General features: G+C 39.2%; 1 protein-coding gene and 1 long non-coding RNA gene across 5 annotated transcripts in view; both read right to left on the bottom strand.

Moving 5' to 3' along the window:
- The window catches only part of LOC139362112 (uncharacterized), a 127,001-nt gene extending 107,326 nt beyond the window's left edge, over positions 1–19,675 (bottom strand). Inside the window, exon 1 of the long non-coding RNA XR_011620458.1 lies at positions 1,333–19,675. This is a non-coding gene — a long non-coding RNA (uncharacterized lncRNA). The remainder of the gene's footprint in view (positions 1–1,332) is intronic.
- Positions 1–19,682, bottom strand: part of LOC105487858 (potassium voltage-gated channel interacting protein 4) — a 1,213,665-nt gene that overhangs the window by 1,193,767 nt on the left and 216 nt on the right. The gene's annotated exons all lie outside the window — the stretch shown is intronic.

The raw sequence follows: 19,682 nt of genomic DNA, 5'->3' as shown, positions 1-19,682 counted from the left end.
TCCTTTGTAGGGATATGGATGAAGCTGGAAACCATCATTCTCAGCAAACTATGGCAAGAACAGAAAACCCAACACCACATGTTCTCACTCATAGGTGGGAATTGAACAATGAGATCACTTGGACACAGGAAGGGGAACATCACACACGGGGGCCTATTGTGGGGAGGGGGGAGGGATAGCATTGGGAGATATACCTAATGTAAATGACGAGTTAATGGGTTCAGCACACCAAAATGGCACATGTATACATATGTAACAAACCTGCACATTGTGCACATGTACCCTAGAACTTAAAGTATAATAATAATAAAAAAATAAAAATAAATAAATATCATTGGGGATATCTGTTCCATGAAAGATTGTTAGAATTCCCTTGTAAAAGTGCCTGGGCCTAGTATTTCTCTTTCTTTTGAGGGGAGGGGCATTGTTAGCTAGTTCTTTGATAATTTTGATTACTTTGTTTATGAATATTGGTGTGTTTAATTGTTCTATGTATACTGAGGTCAATTTTAGTAAACTGTATTTTCCTAGAAAATTTTTTAAAAAACATACACATAAAACATATTAAACACTGCTCATGCATACTGACATGTTCAGATAAAGGATATTAAAATTAATTGAAAAGATAACACACCAAATTCATGGTAGTGGTTGTAACGGCAGAGGAGAGGTGATTGAAAAGGTAATGTTGTAGGTGATAATAAATATGTCAACTTTATTGCTAACATTTTATTTATTTTATGGAAAAAAGGCTGGAGGCAAATATTTTTGATAACTGTTAACTAACAATTTGGGGCAGGAATCCCCAGGTATTTGTTACTGTCTACATTTTTCAGTATTTTTATAAGCAGTTAAAATTGAAATAGCCAATTGCACCATGTGTCTATATGGTATACAAGGTACAATAGTGCTCTAAAAAAACAATAGTTCTTTCTGTTATGCTTTTACGCCACCGTTCTCCACTACTCAACCACTGTTCTAATGAGGCCAATGCCTATAAACATGCCCAAATTTTTCCAGCTAAACAAAATGAATCTGCCAGTAGTTACTCCTAAGAACTGCTCAGTCTATTCCTTTTCTTTCTCAGCTAAACTTCTTAAAGGAATTGTCTACACCTGCTCTCCCACATCTCCTTAATCTCCTCACTCATATCCAAGCCCACTGCAATCTGGCTTCTGCCCCACTTAAATTGCTTCAACCTCCTAACTGCCAAATCCTTTCCATTCTCATTTTACTTAACCATGCAAAGCACTTAAGATAATTGGCCAAATATTGGAGAATTTCCCTTCCCTTGGCGTCCACAGTTCTACTCTTGGCTGTCATTCCTTTTACCTCCCTACATGTTCCATCTCTGATTCCATCTCCTGTTGCAGTCACTTAATTCTAGTCTGCTTCCTCTAGTAGTACATTCTAAGTTCCGTTATCTCCCTAAGTGACCTCTCCTGTTCGCATGGCCGTATCTGCAATCCACTGACTCCTAAATGTGTATTTCTAGCCCCTTCTGGGATCAAGACACACACCTTCAACTGTCAGCTGGCTAGCTTACATTCTTTGCAAGTATCCCAACCTCAATATGTGCTAAAGTAGCCATGTCCTCAAAGATTCCACTGAAGATTAAGCTAGACATGCAGAAAACTTCTCTACTCCTACTTTTCTTCCTCTTATTCTGATACAGAATGTCTTCTTGATTATACCTGCTACTGTATCTCTTGAATGCAACCCCTCTTCTCTACCTTCCACACTGCTTTAATTCAAGTCTCCTGGTCCACATTGTTCGTACGATTTTTCTAACTAGTTTCCAAGACTTCTATGGAACTGCCTCATAATTTCCCGCTAAAGAGAAGCAATTAACTTCACCTTGCTTAACACCATTCAAGCACCTGCAGATTTTAGTTTAAACTCCTCAGTCACTAAGTCAAGGCTCTGAAATAATCTACTACCATCTACCTTTCCAATCTTACTTTTGGATACATCTTTCTACACTGCCAGGATTCAAACCACATGGACCTCTCACCATTCCCTGACTATGGCGTGATTTTTCACACAAATCTGAGCCTTTGTACAGGCTGATCCTACCTCTAAATCCCTTTCTCTCTCCTTCACTTGATACATCTCAACACAGGTTTTTAAGATCCCATTGAGATGTCATTTCCTTCTGCAATGTTTCATTAGCTTCTCTAAGTAGGTAGTTATTCCTGCACCTTTGCTTCCATGAAACTTTGTAGCTGGTTCTAATTTAGCACTTACGTCATGTTTTTCTAAGAGCTACTTGTCCACATGTCCCTTCTTTCCCAATGAATTGCAAGCAGGTGCTAGGCTTTTGTGACGGTTTATTAATTCAATGAGTATTTGAGAGCCAACCATCAAGAGGCCCTGTTCTAGGCTTATGCCATATACTGAACAAAACAGACAAACTCTAAACTCATGGAGTCTAAATTTCTGAGAACAAAATTATGATTAGCAAACCTCAGTCATGATTTGGAGATTTTTAAATCATCAGTAAGGCCATTACAAAATCCGAGTGTTAACAAGTCTTACTGTGGTAGCTTTCGTATGTCATTATAGCACAACACCTCTAGCTAGAGCCTTTTACTTCTTTGCACCAGTGACAGAAATATGCACATACTATAGGAGCTTTAAATGATTTAAGCTCAGCTTTTTTTTTTTTTTAATGAAAACTGTCCTTTTCTTTAGATGCCTGTGGGAACCTTTCCAAGAGACAGTATACAATTGCACATTGTAGTTGGATGGACCAATACTGACTCAGTTTCTCCACAAGTCAGCAGACATCAGACCCACACTGCATGGATTCAAGAAACAGAAATAATCACAGACAAGCTCTGTGTGGTTGAGTCAGAAAATATCCACATGTTAGAGTGGTAACCTATACCATACGCCTTTTAAAAATAGGCACTAGTACCATGAGTATCTAACGTAATCTTTGAGTATTTTGTAGACAGAGAGATTTAGGCTTCTCTGTAACTGGTACACGTGTCATGAGTGAAACTGTGAGAAACTCAGAAAACAGAAAGAATATGCCACTAACAAAAAAGGACAATGCAGAGTCTGATCCATGCAGAAAAGTTCTCAGTTGGAACAGGAACAATAGCAACTGGCCCAAAGCCTTGAGGAAGGAGAAATAGTTAATAAGAGATCGCAAGGTAGCATTACCTCTGTGATACTTGCTATTTGTGTTAGCGAACAGATAAATACATAGGGAAGTTACCTGCTGATACAATTGCACATTGCTGATAGTTCTTTGCCATTCACTGGTTTGTTTTAGGCTTTAAAGTCTTCTATATCAGACTTTTCTCTTTATACTAGTAAAGCATAAAGAGAAAGGCCTGTAGAAGAGGTTACCGGTATCGTTTTACTGGTGTCCTGACAGAAATCAAAACTTTCGGGCCAGTCAACTGAGCATGCCTTACTTTAAAGGTCAGATACAAGGATGAGGTGAACCAGACCAGTGGAATCCTAAGTCTGGTGTGATGATCACTGGATGTGTACATCTGGAATCAGCAATAAAATATTACTACCACCATTGTGTCTATTATTATCTAAGAAAAAGAGGAGACAAGTTCTATTACTAATTAGCATACATACTTCTAAATGTATACATGTATAATCAATGAAAAAAATCTGTAAAAATGAAGAACATGCCCTAAATTTTTTACAGATAGAGGTCCATGATCAAAACATTTTGGAGACTGCTGACCTAGACACCAGATGACTAATTGTGAGTTCTAAGTAACAGACCACAGTCAGATTTCAGAGGTAAAGCAAAGCAGAAAAGAAAAGGTAAATGGAAAAAACAAAAACAGAACACCAAAATAGAGAGAATGAAAAAATTATTCCAGATATCACAAAGGCAAGCAGTGCAAAGATACGATCCACAGTTTGCTGATTATAGAAATATTGTCTTCTGGTTTTTGCTGGGTGCAGGGACCAAGATCAGATAATGTGATGTGACTATTTGGTTATCTTGTTCCCCTGTTTAAAACCTGTGATCACTTCTCATTGCTCTTAGAATAAAGTCCAAATATTTAATAAAACTCTCAGACATTCAACCATCTGGACCTTGCCTAACTCTCCATCATTATCTTTTGTCACTTTCTGTCTTTTTGCAGGGGTAGAATGGGGGGAAGGGAAGGACCTCCTCATTTCATGTATGTTCTCTAACCTTGCTCTTGTCTATCTCTAAGTGTAATTCAAATGTCGACCCAATTTCTAATTCCTTTAATCATTATTCTCTGACCTCTAAAACATATTGAGTCTTTTTCCCATATGTTCCTATAGCCTCCTGTGCTTGCTTTCCTGAGAAACTCAGCATTCTCAATGTATTTTTCAAGGTCTTTCTTCCTTGCTAGCCATCTGTGAGGATAGGGAAGGTATCTGTAACCCCAAAGCACACAGCACAATGTTTGATTTATAAGAAGTGATAAATAAATGTGTTCACTGGAGTGAAGTTGAATGAAATGTGTCCTGACACCCAGAGAGAAAAACAGTTTGCCTCTGAGCTGCCTACGTACTTGCTAATTTAATATGATGATGGCAGAAATATGATACTTACCTAATCGTTAAAATAATATTTGACAGCTGTTTTATCAGTACGTTTAAAGGCACTTCATATTCCACTGGTCAACAAATATTTGAGTGCCTCAATGGGTCTTGAAAGTGCTATGGTGTCTTTACTCTGGGTTGGCAGATACCAAACAATTGATTAAAACTGCTTTCATTAAGGCACAATATTGAAAGGATTCATGACTTATTCTGGCAGGACAGAGGATGGCTTAAGTTCATTGCTTGCAGTAATGTTATATATTCTTAGTTGGTTAGTCTTAGCAAGATTCTCTGTGCCCATTGTCCTTGGAGGGGGTTGGAAATGCTGGTGCATGATCAAACAGTGAAGAGAAGGGAGTACAAGCAGCTATGCAAATGCAATGCTCCAGATAAAAATCTCGTTGCACAGTATGAGATACATCTTTCAGAAGCTTGCCTATGCACTGCACTTCCCACGACTAGGTTGCCCCAGACTCTTATCAGGCACTAGTTTGTCCAGTGGTCATTTTCATCAATTCCTTCAACTCAAGCTCAGGGAGGCCCTGCAGGTTACCTTCATTGCCATCCAAACCCCTCAAGCATTTAATGGTTCTTTTTCCCAACCCACAAAGCTAGGTACTAAGGTTTCCTCTTCCCATGCAAGAGCACTTGGTATGGTCTTGATCTTGTATTAGGCAGTTTTTGCATTGCTATACAAAAGGGGAGAATAGGCACATCACATGACAAGAGTGGGAACAAGAGAGAGAAGAGGGAGGAGATGCCACACTCTTCTAAGCAACCAAGTTGCACATGAACCAACTGAGTAAGAACTTACTCATCACCAAGGTGATGGCACTGAGCCATTCATGAGAGATCTGCCCCATGATCCAGTCACCCCACCAGGCTCCACCTTCAACACTGGAGGTCACAATTAAACATAAGATTTGAAGCAGAGAAATATACAAACTATATAAGACCTCTCTATACTGTATATAATATAGAAACCCACAGGGAGGTTTTCCAGTTCATTTGTTCTTTAACTGCATGTACCACCAAACTAGACAACAAGCACTAATTCAACTAAGCCAAGCCCAGCCCTCCCAGAGCGATTCCAGCTCAGCTCAGAGTACCACGTGCCACCCTCCACTCTTCCCCTCTTCTTCCCTGTCCAGGCAGGATAGTCGAGAAATAAGAGTTCAGAGTACAGGCTGTGGAGCCACGATGCCTTGGTTAATAAATACACCCACTCTCTCAATCACCAGATGTGTGACTTTGGGCAAGTTGCTTAACCCCTTTGAGCCTCAATTTACTTATCAATAAAAAGGATATTCAAAACTGTTTGAGGGTCCCTCTTACCAGGGTATTCCTCTAGCACCCCAAATATAATATTGAACTCAATGCTTTTGGCCCTATGTGCATGCACATGTACAAAGACCCACACAATTTCCTTCTTCTGTCTTCTGTCATCTGAATAATATCCTCCCATCACCATAAGCAAAGGCCTTCATCAGTCACCCCAGTTGGAGTACAGAGCCTGCCTAGGTGCATGCCTTGACCCCTACTCCTCCTTGATCTCCCACTTAACTCCACCCCCACATTCAATCAGTTACAAAGACCAATCACAATGCCCCAAGAAACTGCCACCAACACCCTTCTCGAACTAGACCTTCCTACCTAATGCCTCGACAACTTTGATGACTTCTCAGTGACCTTTCCACCTGGAGACTCTCCCTTCTTTATTCTTCCATTTACATCAGACAAGAGGACTCTTCCTAAAGCATCACTTTTATTATGCCATTATTGTCCTCAGAAACCTTGAATGCCTACCCACTGCATAAAATCCACATTTCTTAGACTCTCCAATCTCATGTCTCAGCCTCATCACTTCTCAGGTCACCACCCATGCCATCCATATACTGTCCCCACACAGTTATTCATGCCTCCACACTAAATGCTTCTTCTCAATCCCTCTGAACTCCACTGGCTATTTAGAGTCCAGCTCTTCCACAGAATATTCCCCAACAAGTCACCCCAGAGTGACCTCCTGTTCCCTTCTGCACTAGAGGACCAGATTTATCCCTTCCAGAGGGCAAATGTCACTTCCTCAGAACTCCCTCCCTCCATGACCCCCACATAGTCCCCGTTTTTCCTCTCTCCTGACTTCTCATCCTCATGATTAAAGAACATTTTTCTCAGGCCAAATAATTATAAAAATGACCACAACTCACATTTATAGGGCCGTATCTAATTGTCAAGCACTGTGCTAAGCACTACATATGCATTAATTCAGTTAATCCTCAGTGCAACCTGGTGATATAGATTCTCTTCAGCGATTCACAACTCAACATAGATTTGAGTACATTTTCATAGAAAGATAATGGAAAATAAACAAATAAACCCCAAAGAAATAAAGATAGATATATATGTACACACATGTATATCTACATACATATAGTATATATAAAACAGCATTATAAAATAGTATAGCATATATCATATGCCTATATTTTTTCTTTTACAAAGTATATAAAAACTATGAAGGAAAGTAAAGCAGGGTAAAGAGATTGAGAGATGATAGGGATTGAAAGATGATATGGTCTAGCTGTGTCCCCACCCAAATCTCATCTTGAAATGCAGCTCCCATAATTCCCACATGGAACTCAGTGAGAGATAACTGAATCATGGGGTGGTTTCCCCCATACTGTTCTCGTGATGGTGAATAAGTCTCACAAGATCTGATGGTTTTACAAGGGGTTTCCCCTTTTGCTTGGCTCTCGTTCTCTTTACCTGCCACCATATAAGATGTGGCTTTGCTCCTCCTTGCCTTCTGCCATGATTGTGAGGTCTCCCCAGCCATGTGGAATGTGAGTCAATCAAACCTCTTTCCTTTATAAATTACCCAGTCTCAGATATGTCTTTACTAGCAGCGTGAGAACAGGCTAATACAAGAGAAATAGGATGGGTTGTTATATTAGATGAAGTCATCAGAGGAGTACCATATCAACAGAGACCCAAAGGAAGTGAGGAAGAAAGCCAACAGAATTATGGGGTGAGAATGGTCCAGGAACACATTAAGAAACTAAACTACAGAGAGACCATGTGACTTCTCAAGGTCACACGATAGCAGGCACAGTATGTGAATCCTAATTCTGACTCCAAAGTCTTATCCTTAGCCACCAGTCCTCACCTTCCATTAATGTTCTGCAGCAGTTCATTCTATTAGCCAGCTCTGGATTTTTAAAACTCCCTTTCTCCCCATTAGTTAACAAATATGGACCTTCTACATGCCAGGCACTGACCTCCATTCATTAGAGGTCATCTACCTCTCCAATTTCTTCTCCAGGTATAACACGTTTCCATGGTTTCACATCCATCTCCCACCCTTATTCTTTACAGTTCTGACTCTAGACTCTATTCCTTATCCAGTTCATGACTTCAATTACCATCATCTTTCTGCAACTAATTCCTAAACTGGGGTCCCAGTTTAATTTGATGGCCAGTTTCTTGGGTGCAAGACTGTGCCTCATTCATCTCTCTATTCCTAATACTCATCACAATGCTGGATGTGAAATAAATGAGTGCCTCTCTGAAATAGATTAAATTTGAACTCTACATTTCCATCTGCCTTTGGGACAGTTTGACCTGGATGTTTTCCCAGCATCTCAAAATCAATATTTCTAAAAATGAACACATTATCTTCCATCCAAAACCTGTCCCTCCTCCTATATTCCTTGTCACTCACAGCAGCACCACAAAGTATCACAGTCACCAACCTTGCCATCTTTCTCCCCCACAACAGCCATCTCACCTTTCCATTCCCATTGCCTTTACCCTTGTTCAAACGTTTGTTTTCTCTTGCCTAGACTAATGGGACCGCCTCCTCAATATATCCCAACTGATGGTACTTCCTACACAGCTATGCAAAATTAATTCCCTTCATTCTGTCACTTTTTGTGAAATTTGATGGTCTTCTATCCACAAAATTTAAGCTCAGTATCCTGTTGCAACCCATATGGCCCAATACCTATTGGGCATCTTCTCCACTTTGATACCCAAGAAGCCCTTAAATTTCATTGTTCTCCAAAACTGACCATTCAGGTTTTTCTCAACCGAACCTCCTTCTCTGTATTTTCCATCTTGGTAAATGTATGCCACGCAACAGTTCCCTCGGCCAGAAACCGAGAGTTGCTCTTGTCCTCTATTTGTCTCATGTGTACTCTCTGCCTTCCACTGCATGACCAATGCCTTGCTCTGTCCTTCATTACGTCTCACCTGCAGCTATGCCACAGCAGGTCTCTGCCTGCTGTTTTACTCCCTTTTTGTCCATTGGCTACATCACCAGTTATCTTCCCAGTGTGCAAATGTGGTGATGCTCTGCTCTTGATTGAAATCTAACAGTAGTTTTCATACTTCATCACATCTTGACCGTGACTACTGTCCAGCTTCCCATCTCACAATTTTCTTCTTCCCCACACATTCACAAAACCACACAAAATTCTTAATGTTCCCTGATTGTAGTACCATGTTCTCTTGGTCCAGCCTTGGGACCACAGCTCTCCCTGCCTGAAACTTTCATAATTCACCTGCCATCTCTCCCTGAAAAATTCATTCTCATCCTCCAGTCCTACCTAGTCTAAGTAGCTTTCTATGACTCTGTCCCGCCTGCATAGTGTGACTTACATCTGTTTCCAAAGCAGTCTGTGCCTGGTGTTATTACAGGGCTTTTGAAGTTCTAATTTTCATCTCTCATGTCTATCTCTTTAGATTCAGGGCTTCTTTTCCATGGGATATTTTTCAACTCTGCATTCTAGTACCTAGAAGAATACTTGGGAAATGAATGTTCAGTATATGTTTTGTGAAAGAATCAATTGGCTCACATTTGGGGAAATCCCCACTGATATGAAGGAGTAGTAACATTATTTAGTCTACAGAATAATGCTCTTTTTCTACATAAGGTTTGTGTTGTATTATACATGATTCTGTATTATATATGATTCTGTATTATACATGATTGTATTGTATTATACATGATTCTAAAAAACCACTATGACTCAACAACAAACCATGTGATTATGATAGATTTACTGAGTGTTCCTTCAGCTTATTATTTCACAGAGGACAAGGACTGCAGCTAGTGATATTCTTCATTAAGAACATATGATAGGGTCCTAGGAAGGTATTTAGCACATGCCTTTGAAGATTAAGTAAACTAACATACACTATGTAATTAATACACAATTTGGGTCAAGTAGAAGTCTAGGGTAGAGAAGGAAGATATAATTTAAATTTTTAATTCCTATAACTTAAACAATTAACATATCTTTATATTCTGAAATATTTACTAGCACAGTGTCTCTCATATAGTAGGTGATTGATAAATGCATTTTAAGTGAATGATTGTTTAATAACATTCTCAAAAATATTTCTAAAACTATCACAACACAAATTGCATTAAGGCTGAAGTTATGACTGTCATTGAGATCTAAAATTTTGCTCTAATAATAGTTATGGAAGGCCACAATCCCGTGCTCAGGGATCCAAGGATAAATAAAGCTATGTTTTCAATTGCAATGCTTATAACAAGTTAATTTTACAGTTTAATCTTCCCAGGGTAGAGGTGGTGGATTTTTCATTCTCATTGTTTATTCTGAGAGGTGAACAACAATTTTCAAAGTACTTTTTAATGACCAATGTTCATTTGGAGGTTACATCCATAACTTTAACTAGGAGGACTCATGGGGTGTAGCGGTGACTTCTGTACTTAAATTACATCAGAAGTGCTAGCATTTATTACCTTCCAGCTTCCCAGTTTAGATGTGTGCCCTTTCCTAAAAACTATCTTACAACACCTCCATTTAAAAAATGAGATTTATAGGAGAATGGCGTGAACCCAGGAGGTGGAGCTTTCAGTGAGCCAGGATCGCGCCACTGCACTCCAGCTTGGGCGACAGAGCGAGACTCTGTCTCAAAAAAAAAAAAAAAAAAAAAAAAAAAAAAGAGATTTATTCTATAAACCCACAGCAAGAGAATTCCCTCACTCCATATCCCTGGATATTGTATTTTACAGTTTCCTGCTTCCTTTTTCCATGTTTCTCAATGCCTGGGATTGTTTTATACTTGTCCCCAAAATTTTCCTCCTCACAACTTTTAAATTAACGCAGTGCACCTGCGTTTCAGAGTCTGTGCCAACTCTCTCAGATATCATGACTTCAGCAGAAAATCCTGATGAAACTGGACCATGAGCGGACAAGGAACAGATAACCACTGCAATAATACTGTGCATCACTGTATAAAAGGCTCATCTGCAAATTAAAGGAAGTTTATTAAAATAGATGATATGGAAAAAGTGATTTAAAATTCTTGGAAAGGATGTGAGAAAAGTTGAGCAGAATGTGACTTTCACAAGTGCTTGAAATATTAGATAATGTATAACATCCTTATAATAAGTGATCCCCAAAATTAAGTTTAAAAATTAGAGAAACATCCTATTTAATTTGAAAATTCCTACACCAATTTGAAGTGCCTCTGCCTACATCAGAACATCATGTAAATTCCCAATAACAGACCTGAGCATTTTCAATTCCTTTAGGATTGTCTTTAAACAGAAGATATAGCTCATTTGCATTCTCCAAGCTTCCAAATCATATTTGTTTTAGGAAAAAAGTGCATTTTTTACAGACTTCCAGCATCAAAGAAGGTTTTTAAAATCTTTAAAATAGCTTAGATAATGTAATGTCTTTAGGTGACTGAAAGATAAACCCAGATTACAGTTAGAAAAATTGGTAGAGGGCAGGAAGAAATGGACAATAGAAAAAACACAGGACTTCAAGCCCAGTTCTTCTCATAGCTTTATTCTACAGGACCCCAAAGAGGAAAAGGTCAACTTCAATATCACTGTGTGCTTCCATTTGGAAAGGAACAGCACTTATACCAACTGGAAGTAATTTTGCTTTTAAACATCCATCTCACTTCATCCTTAACTCTGTTATGGGAATGAATATTTTAAAATAAACATGTTTGGGCATTTATTTTCTCCTCAACTTGACTATCAATGCCTCGTGCACATTCAGTTACTAACTCTTGTATAAACAGTAAGCTCTCTAGAAGCAGACTCTACGTCTCAGTCATCCCAATACTAAGTAGTTCCTTTGTAAATATTTGCTGAATTAATCTTATTTCATCATTACAGGATCTTTATAAGCTACAGGTAGATATCATTACCACCACTGCACAGTGGAAGAAAGAAAGAAACAGCAACATTAAACTCAATGACTACTTTATATATTCTTACCTTCCTAAATTAAAATTTCTCTAAATTAAGCTTCTCTCCAAATTTAACTTGTTCTTCATACTATATCTCACAGAATTATTTTATAAATGTCTGTTACTTAGTTCTATATTACCTTTTTTTCCTCGAATTCCCTGTGGACACAAGAAGACTGGGGGATCAGTTCCACTACAGTAGAATGGGTTGGAGTACAACCCTGTATCTTTGCCTTTAGATGTAACTAACCATAAGATACTTTAATTCATGGAGTGAATTACCAAATGCAAAGCATGGATAAAAGGTATGGGCTAGACCATGGGAAAGTAGTTTCCCATGCTATCACAATGAATATTCATTAAATTATAAAAAGTTACAACCCAAAATAAAACCCTTGGCAGAATATCTATTTGGAGATATAGATCAGTTTAAGAGCTACATGTGCTATATGTACTCGATATTATTATGAAACTCATGAAGACATTTAGAAGTCATGTCTTTTCTCATAAAAAACAAAATAAGATTTTGAGACATCTTACCATATGTAACAATGTACAAACAGCACAACAAAAAAAAGACATGGATTGTGGGGAAATCGTCATTAGACTGCAGTAGTTACTGTTATCAGTTCAATCTGATTTTCATTCCCATCTGGGCAATGTCACTGCTTAAACTGCTTAACTCAAAAGATCCTTCAAAATATTAAGAACTGTTGACATCTGGAGATGGAAGTCTATTTTTCCTCCAAAACCTTTTTAAAATAAAGACCTATTTAAAATTTTTTTAAAAAATCCAGATCTAATTCCCTAAAGACTTTCATGAGCAGATGCCGCCTGAATACAAGAGGGGACATTTCCCTAAGCCAATACAGATTTCAGGTAATCAAAAAGTTATAAACTGTTGCTGTAAAATGTTTTGATGATTTATTTTTACCTAAATAGTTTGGATGGGGCAGGTAGAGGGAGAGAAGTTTCTAAAAGGTCAATAACATATCCAAAGGGTATTTAAACTGACAACCTATTTCCAATGAGAGAGCCACTCAACCACACTGGCTGTGTTCGTTCAGGAAGAAAAATCAGCCCCTAACATGAGCATGAAGGCCAAATGTTCAATATGGAAAATTCTATATTTATATCCATGTTCAAATTATTTCTTATATTGTCAGAGTGTGTGAAGAGCCTTTATGTTTAAATACTGACAGTCAGCCCTTTTTCAGGTTCTCTAATGCTATGTGCATGTGTGCACATATAGCACAGCCTATAGAGAAAAGACTGGGCAAGAAGAGGAGGTACAGCCACAGCAATGACAGCAAAGGAGCTGAACTTCTGCCTCTCTCAGTCTTGACACACTTTTCACTTCCCTCTTACTTCCCCCTCAATACAGCCTGATTTTTCACTGTGAAATCTGATGTAAAAGGAAGTTGCACCTAAGGAAATGGGTGTGTATACACTGAATGACGTCTCCATGCCTTTTTAAATTTTCCCATTCCTTTCCACATCCACTGCCGTAATGCAAGGATCTATCATCTGATGAGAATAATGGTGGTGGATGTGGTGGTGTAGGCATTCACTCACTGAGGGGAAATTTACAAAGGACCATTTATGGGGTTAGGGGCCAGGAGATGTGAGGCCCCTCAGACTACTGATGTTGGAGGTGATCATCGATCAGGAAGGGAGTAAGAATGAGGGAATGTCACAGTAACAACATCCAAAGAAGACACTGACGACTGCCCTAAATGTACAAAATCACTGGGCATCTGTTAAGCTCTTTTTCAGAAACAGTGTGCACTCTGATAGTCATGGTGCTATAGATGCAAGAACATGCACAGTTCAAAGGAGCATTATCTTGATGTCATGTACCGTGCTCATAAACTCAGTCTACTGAATGGAAAGACATGGAGCCAAAAGTCACTTCCAGCCAACGGCTTAACACGCAATCAAATGTGAATTGTAACTTTGGTCTTTGGTGGGTCTACCACGGGACAATGTGATTTAATTCCATCAATAGTTTTAAATGTCTACTAGTTTTTGTTTTGTTTTGTTTTTGAGACACAGTCTCACTCTGTCGCCCAGGCTGCAGTGCAATGACGCGATCTAGGCTCACTGCAACCTCTGCCTTCTGGGTGCAAGCGATTCTCCCTGCCTCAGCCTCCCAAGTAGCTGGGATTACAGGTGCCCGCCACCATGCCCAGCTTATTTTTGTATTTTTAGTAGAGAATGGGTTTCATCATGTTGGCCAGGCAGGTCTCAACCTCCTGACCTCAGGCAATCTGCCAGCCTCGGCCTCCCAAAGTTCTGGGATTACAAGCGTGGGCCACCATGCCTGGTCTAAATGTCTACTAGTTTATGAAGCATTGTACAAGTGCTTACTAGGGGTACAAAAATCAGTAATTCTTGCATGGTACTACTTGCCATCAAAAAGTTACAACTGAATATCTGCAAATGAGACAAATTATGTCTAGTTACTTCTGCCTTGTCATTCAGATCTATATCAATAATAAAAGCAAAGCAAGTTAAGAAAATTCAAAGAATAATTATTTGGGGAGGAGTCAGGGAGAAATCAGTGAGGCTGCAAGAGAAGGACACTACATTTCAGATATGTCTTGATGGATATACAGATTTTCACTGGGCAATGTGAGGGCAGGAAGTTAATTCTAAGCAGTGGGTAAAACAGGAGATACAGCTGGTTATGGTCCCAGCTACTTGGGAGGCTGAGGTGGGAGGACGGCTTGAGGCCAGGAGTTCGAGGCTGCAGTGACCCATAATGGCACCACTGCACTCCAGCCTGGGCAACAGAGTGAGACTCTGACTTAAAAGAAAGTGAAAAAAAGAAAAAAAGAGATATGTTTGGAGACCAAGGAACAGTCCAGTTTAGCCAGATCAAGGTGTAGACCTAGCAGCATCATGAAAGAAAATGTTAGGATGGAGAGCTATCACTGCGTTGTAGGAGCCTTGAAAATCAAGCTAAGGAATTTGTATTTTTGATTCTATAAGTAATGCGGGGGGCATTAAAAGATTTTGTGCAGGAGAATTATATGACTCAAGTTAGGTTTCAGTAAATTTGGTTGGTTTTGAGTGGGGAGTAGCAGTCAGTGCAAATAGGATATAACCATCATGGCCTAGAAAGGATGCTGAGAACAAAATCTTGGTGGTGGAAATGGAAATTGAAGGAAGAGAAAGACATAAAATACAGAAGAGAACCAATAAGTCTTGGTGACTTATTCGTCATGATGAGAATACCATAGAGAAGGAGACTCTTTTGCTTTGTTTGTTTGTTTTACAACATGTCTCAAAAAATGTTGCCACAATAATTGTTTTTAGAAGACAGAGCATGATGTCCTTTTTGACATACTGACTTTAAGGTGTTGGTAAAACTTTCTTATGAGTCTGACCAGCAGAAGAGGAATGGAGCAGACTATAGACTCAAGAGATACTCCCCCATCAAAATAAGAATCAAAGCCACACTTTGATTAGGAAGAGAGTATAGAGGGAGAAGATAATTAAAAGACAACCATGTGAAAGCCTGCACAAAATGGGCAAAAAAGAGGAAATAAGTGTCATAAAAGGAGATCTGGCTGGGCACGGTAGCTCATGCCTGTAATCCTAGCACTTTGGGAGGCCGAGGCAGTTGGATCACTTGAGGTCAGGAGTTCAAAACCAGCCTGGCCAACATGGTGAAACGCCATCTCTACTAAAACTCCAAAAAAAAAAAAAAAAAATTAGTCGGGCATGGTGGCGGGTGCACCTGTAATCCTAGCTACTCGGAAGGCTGAGACAGGAGAATCGCTTGAACCTAGGAGGCAGAGATTGCAGCAAGCCAAGGTCACACCACTGCACTCCAGCCTGGGTGACAGAATGAGACTCCATCTCAAACAAACAAACAAAACAAAACAAACAAACAAAAAATGAGATCCAAGAGAAATCAGAGAAAATAGAATAATTCAATGCAAGTTGGGAAGGCTTCTTTCATTCAGTATCTGTTATTGAGCAAATATTACAAGTCAGACTTCATGCTCAATCCTGGGGATGAAGTGGTGAACAGGACAGAAAACCTCTGCTCTCACAGAGCTCACAATTTCCCAAGACATGTTGGTAAACAGCATGAAACAACCCAGTGAGTTCAGAAGGATATGAATTGAGAAAAGGCCCTCAGGAACTTTAACCAAATGAATACTTTTGGAAAACAAATGGGTGATTCAATGCCCAAGGGTGAATTAATTTATAATAATGGTACAGTTGTAGAATTTTAAAAGATTTTTCAGACTTGCAAAGGCTCCTTGAACAAATAAGATACTCATCTCCCCACAACCCCCTCCCCGCCTTACACATTTATCTACTTGAAATAGTCACTAAGAAGAGAGGCTATTTAGTAAAAAAACACATTCTGCTATGTATTATTGAAAAGCAATATTATTCACATGTTCTGGAAAAAGTGAGAACACGAAAAATAAATAAAAGGACAAAAAATAGTAAGGGCTTAATAATTTAAGCCCAGAAATATATCTTCAAAACAATCAACCACTGTCTAGTCTACAATTCTGCAGAAATCTTGCATACATATTTTATATTGCATGGCTCATTAATTTCTAAACCATCCATAGCTTTATTTTATGAGATGGCATAAGCTTTAGGCCTGAGGAGAGAGGGTGGCTGAATTTCAACACTTCATCCTATCATTTGTTTAGTACACCCCTTACATTTATATGACATAAAGAAAATAATGATTGTATGATGAAAAACTTTTCATAGATTCAGAATAAATGGATTTTTCTATATTACCCTCGTGGAATTACTAATTTGAGTTTGCCTTATTTTTAGTAAACATAAAACTTAAGCCAAAGCCATGATACATCCATCAAATGACAATTCAAAATTGAAGAGATTTTTTTACTCTACTATTGAAACATACATTTTCCTCCTCACTTTTAGTTGTAGATTACATCACATAACATCTGCCATCCCTAAGTTAGATGGCACAAATTAAGGACACCAATGAATAATTTTGTAGGTTTTTTTTTTCCTCTGACCTTATTTCTGATTATCTTTCAAACACACAGCTGAATTATCAACTCCCTCTTTCTCTCCACTGTTAGCAGATTATTTTAAATAATGGGATTAGACAATGAAATAAAAAATGTATTTTGGTCAGGCTTTGGGTTTAACATGGAAGTTGGCGGGGCAAAAGTGAGCACTCTAATTTGTAAGAAACCTTCTCTACTTACATGTACTTATGCACAACTCGCCCATTTTCTGTCCTCTCTGGCATTAACAATGTCAATTACAGTGATTTACAGGTGGTGCTCATCAGTTAGCATATTAGATGCTTTTACTTGTTGAGAAGAGAGTATGGAATGAACTTTTTAAACTAAATTATTATAAAGTTTCAGAATTGCAACTCGACTCTGTTCTGTCATTTCCAACATTTCCTCTCTACTTTCCATTCATGTAGTTTCATCCTTTGCCTTTCAGTAAATCATTTTTCACAGTGTTCTATCTCCAAGTCAGGTAATAAAACACACACACACACACACACACACACACACAGACTCACACTTCTCCAATTTCCGATTTCTCTATCATATACATATATTTCTCTCAGTTAGAGCTTCCAGTTAAATTTTGCTTAGATTCCAGATAAATCATCTTATAAACCTCCATCCCAGAGATATATATTCAAGGAAAAAACTGTATCATAGTACAAGATAGTTTGGAAGTTATATAAACAGCCTACTTATTGGAAAGAGAACAAGATATCAGGACTATTATTTTAAAACAAAAATGGAAGATAGAGTTTAAGCCTTTAAAAATCATCCTTTCTCATCCCAGGATTAGTAAAGACCACCCTATATCTGATCACAAGTAAGCAAAGTACTTATGCATATGTTTGGTGAAAATAATATTACATATTTGGGGATCATTCTCTAATATTAGCTTTGAAGCAATATCAACAAGAATAAAAATGATAATCCAAACTATTTTTTCTTTATTCTTCCCATCATATGACAACTAGCTAAAAATTTGTGAATACAATTCAAGAAACAGGTGTCAAATCAATTCTCAGCCAGAAAACTAATCACTTTGGTCTCACCTTAGCCAAAGTATACATCAACATATTTCTGTTCTCTAAATAAACAGTGAACACTTGCTGATTCGGGAGATAGCACTAAACGGTTTGCTTTTTTAAATGTATAGTACTCCCCAGGTGTGACTTCAATTTCATTTCTCATTTATAGTGATTATGGCCACCTATGGCCCTGTGCATACACTAGACATGCTGATTCAATCCCCATCCAGTTGCTGGAAGAACAGGCACAGTAAAAAAGCTGTGGTCACTGAGGAGCCAAGCAATGCAAGCCTTCCAGTTCCGGAGAGGACATTCCTGCCATCTGCTCCAGCCTTGAGTTCCCTGGGCTGCCATGTGTGTGAATGAGTCTCTAGTATGACAACTAGCCCTCTACCCTATGTTTATTCTAAAGAACTGCAAAGACAGAGACCCTACGAACTCAACACCCAACAACTACTCAGCCCTCTACACTAAACATGCCACTCAGGAAACATTTGATCTCTTAAAGACTGTAAGTATTTCTCACAAGAGATATTCTACATATGCTTGGCTCATAATGAGTGGGCATCTCCAGGTATAAGTGAAAACAGAACTAAATACAGTTACAAGTCAAATGTGGGGCATTACAGTTGATGTTCATATTACTTTTTCCAGTCCAAAAGGATTAAGACTGTTCTCTTTAAAATTTCATATTCAAGTGAGACTAGTGTTCTCCCAGTTACAATGACCTTAACTATTGGAGTGAAGAAAAGAAAGGGAGGGTGTCCATTTCCATTTCTCATGGCCATAAATTCGAATGACTGACTCAAGTTGTTGAGGTGACTCCATTTCCCTGAGTACTAAAGAATGGAGCAAGTGGAAACACCTCTTTCCTTGCAAGTTTGCAGCCCTCAAGTCCAAGTTTTTCACCCTCTAAACCCAAACTATGCTATAGCCATATGTGACCCCTTAGCTTATGTAATCCGGGAGCTGGTCCAGCCCTTTATCACTCTCATGTGCCCCAAAATCACTTCCATTCTATTTCTGGCTCCTGTAAAATACTCTGTACACATCAAAACCACCTAATAACAAATCGATGCAACCCAAGACTCTTTGTGGGAGGGCATCGTCCCCTATTTCTCTATGGATCCCACCAAACAGCAAAACATTTCTCCCTGCTTTCGCAGAACGCACGTTTCTCTGAAAGCCAAGATCCTAACACAGTGCCCGATACCTTTCCAAGGCTATACTGTATATAAATTATTTCCAAGTGTCACTGAGGACCATTTTCTCTGAACACACTAAACTGAAGCTAGCCATAAAACAAGCCATACGCTCCGGCTGAAGAATCCGACATGGGCAAGATACCGCCAGTATCTTACCAGGGGACAAAAATACAGTTGTAATGAAGAAACGTTTGGGGGCATAAAGGAAAAGTGGAAGGAGACGACCAATACTATTTCAGCTCATTAATCCCCAGGTGTTAGGGGAAGGAAGCGTGCGGTCTGGAGTCATCTGGCAGATGCATAAACAACCTTGGAAATTTTCAGAGAAGGCAAAAGTACGCACAGGATCGCAGGGGACCCTGCCACCGGCGAGTTTCAAACACACTTCAAACATCTTTTCTTCCCCGACCTGGATCTTGCATGCACCCCCCTCTCCTTTGCACCCCATTCCCGCCGCTCCCACCTCCCCTTCCCAGTCCCGCCAGGTGACTGTGTCTCATGCAGCGAAGGCAACAAGCGTCCCTAGCCGAGGAAGGGAAGGGGCAGCCGTCTCGGCTCGCGAGGGAAGGAGGGCGGAAGCGGGCGCCCGCTCGCAAGCTTATTGCATCCTA

The sequence above is a fragment of the Macaca nemestrina genome, chromosome 3 (assembly GCF_043159975.1).
Source record: "Macaca nemestrina isolate mMacNem1 chromosome 3, mMacNem.hap1, whole genome shotgun sequence".
NCBI classification, from domain to species: Eukaryota; Metazoa; Chordata; class Mammalia; order Primates; family Cercopithecidae; genus Macaca; species Macaca nemestrina.
Note: the sequence above shows the minus strand (reverse complement) of the source record. Positions and strands in the feature narration are given on the sequence as shown.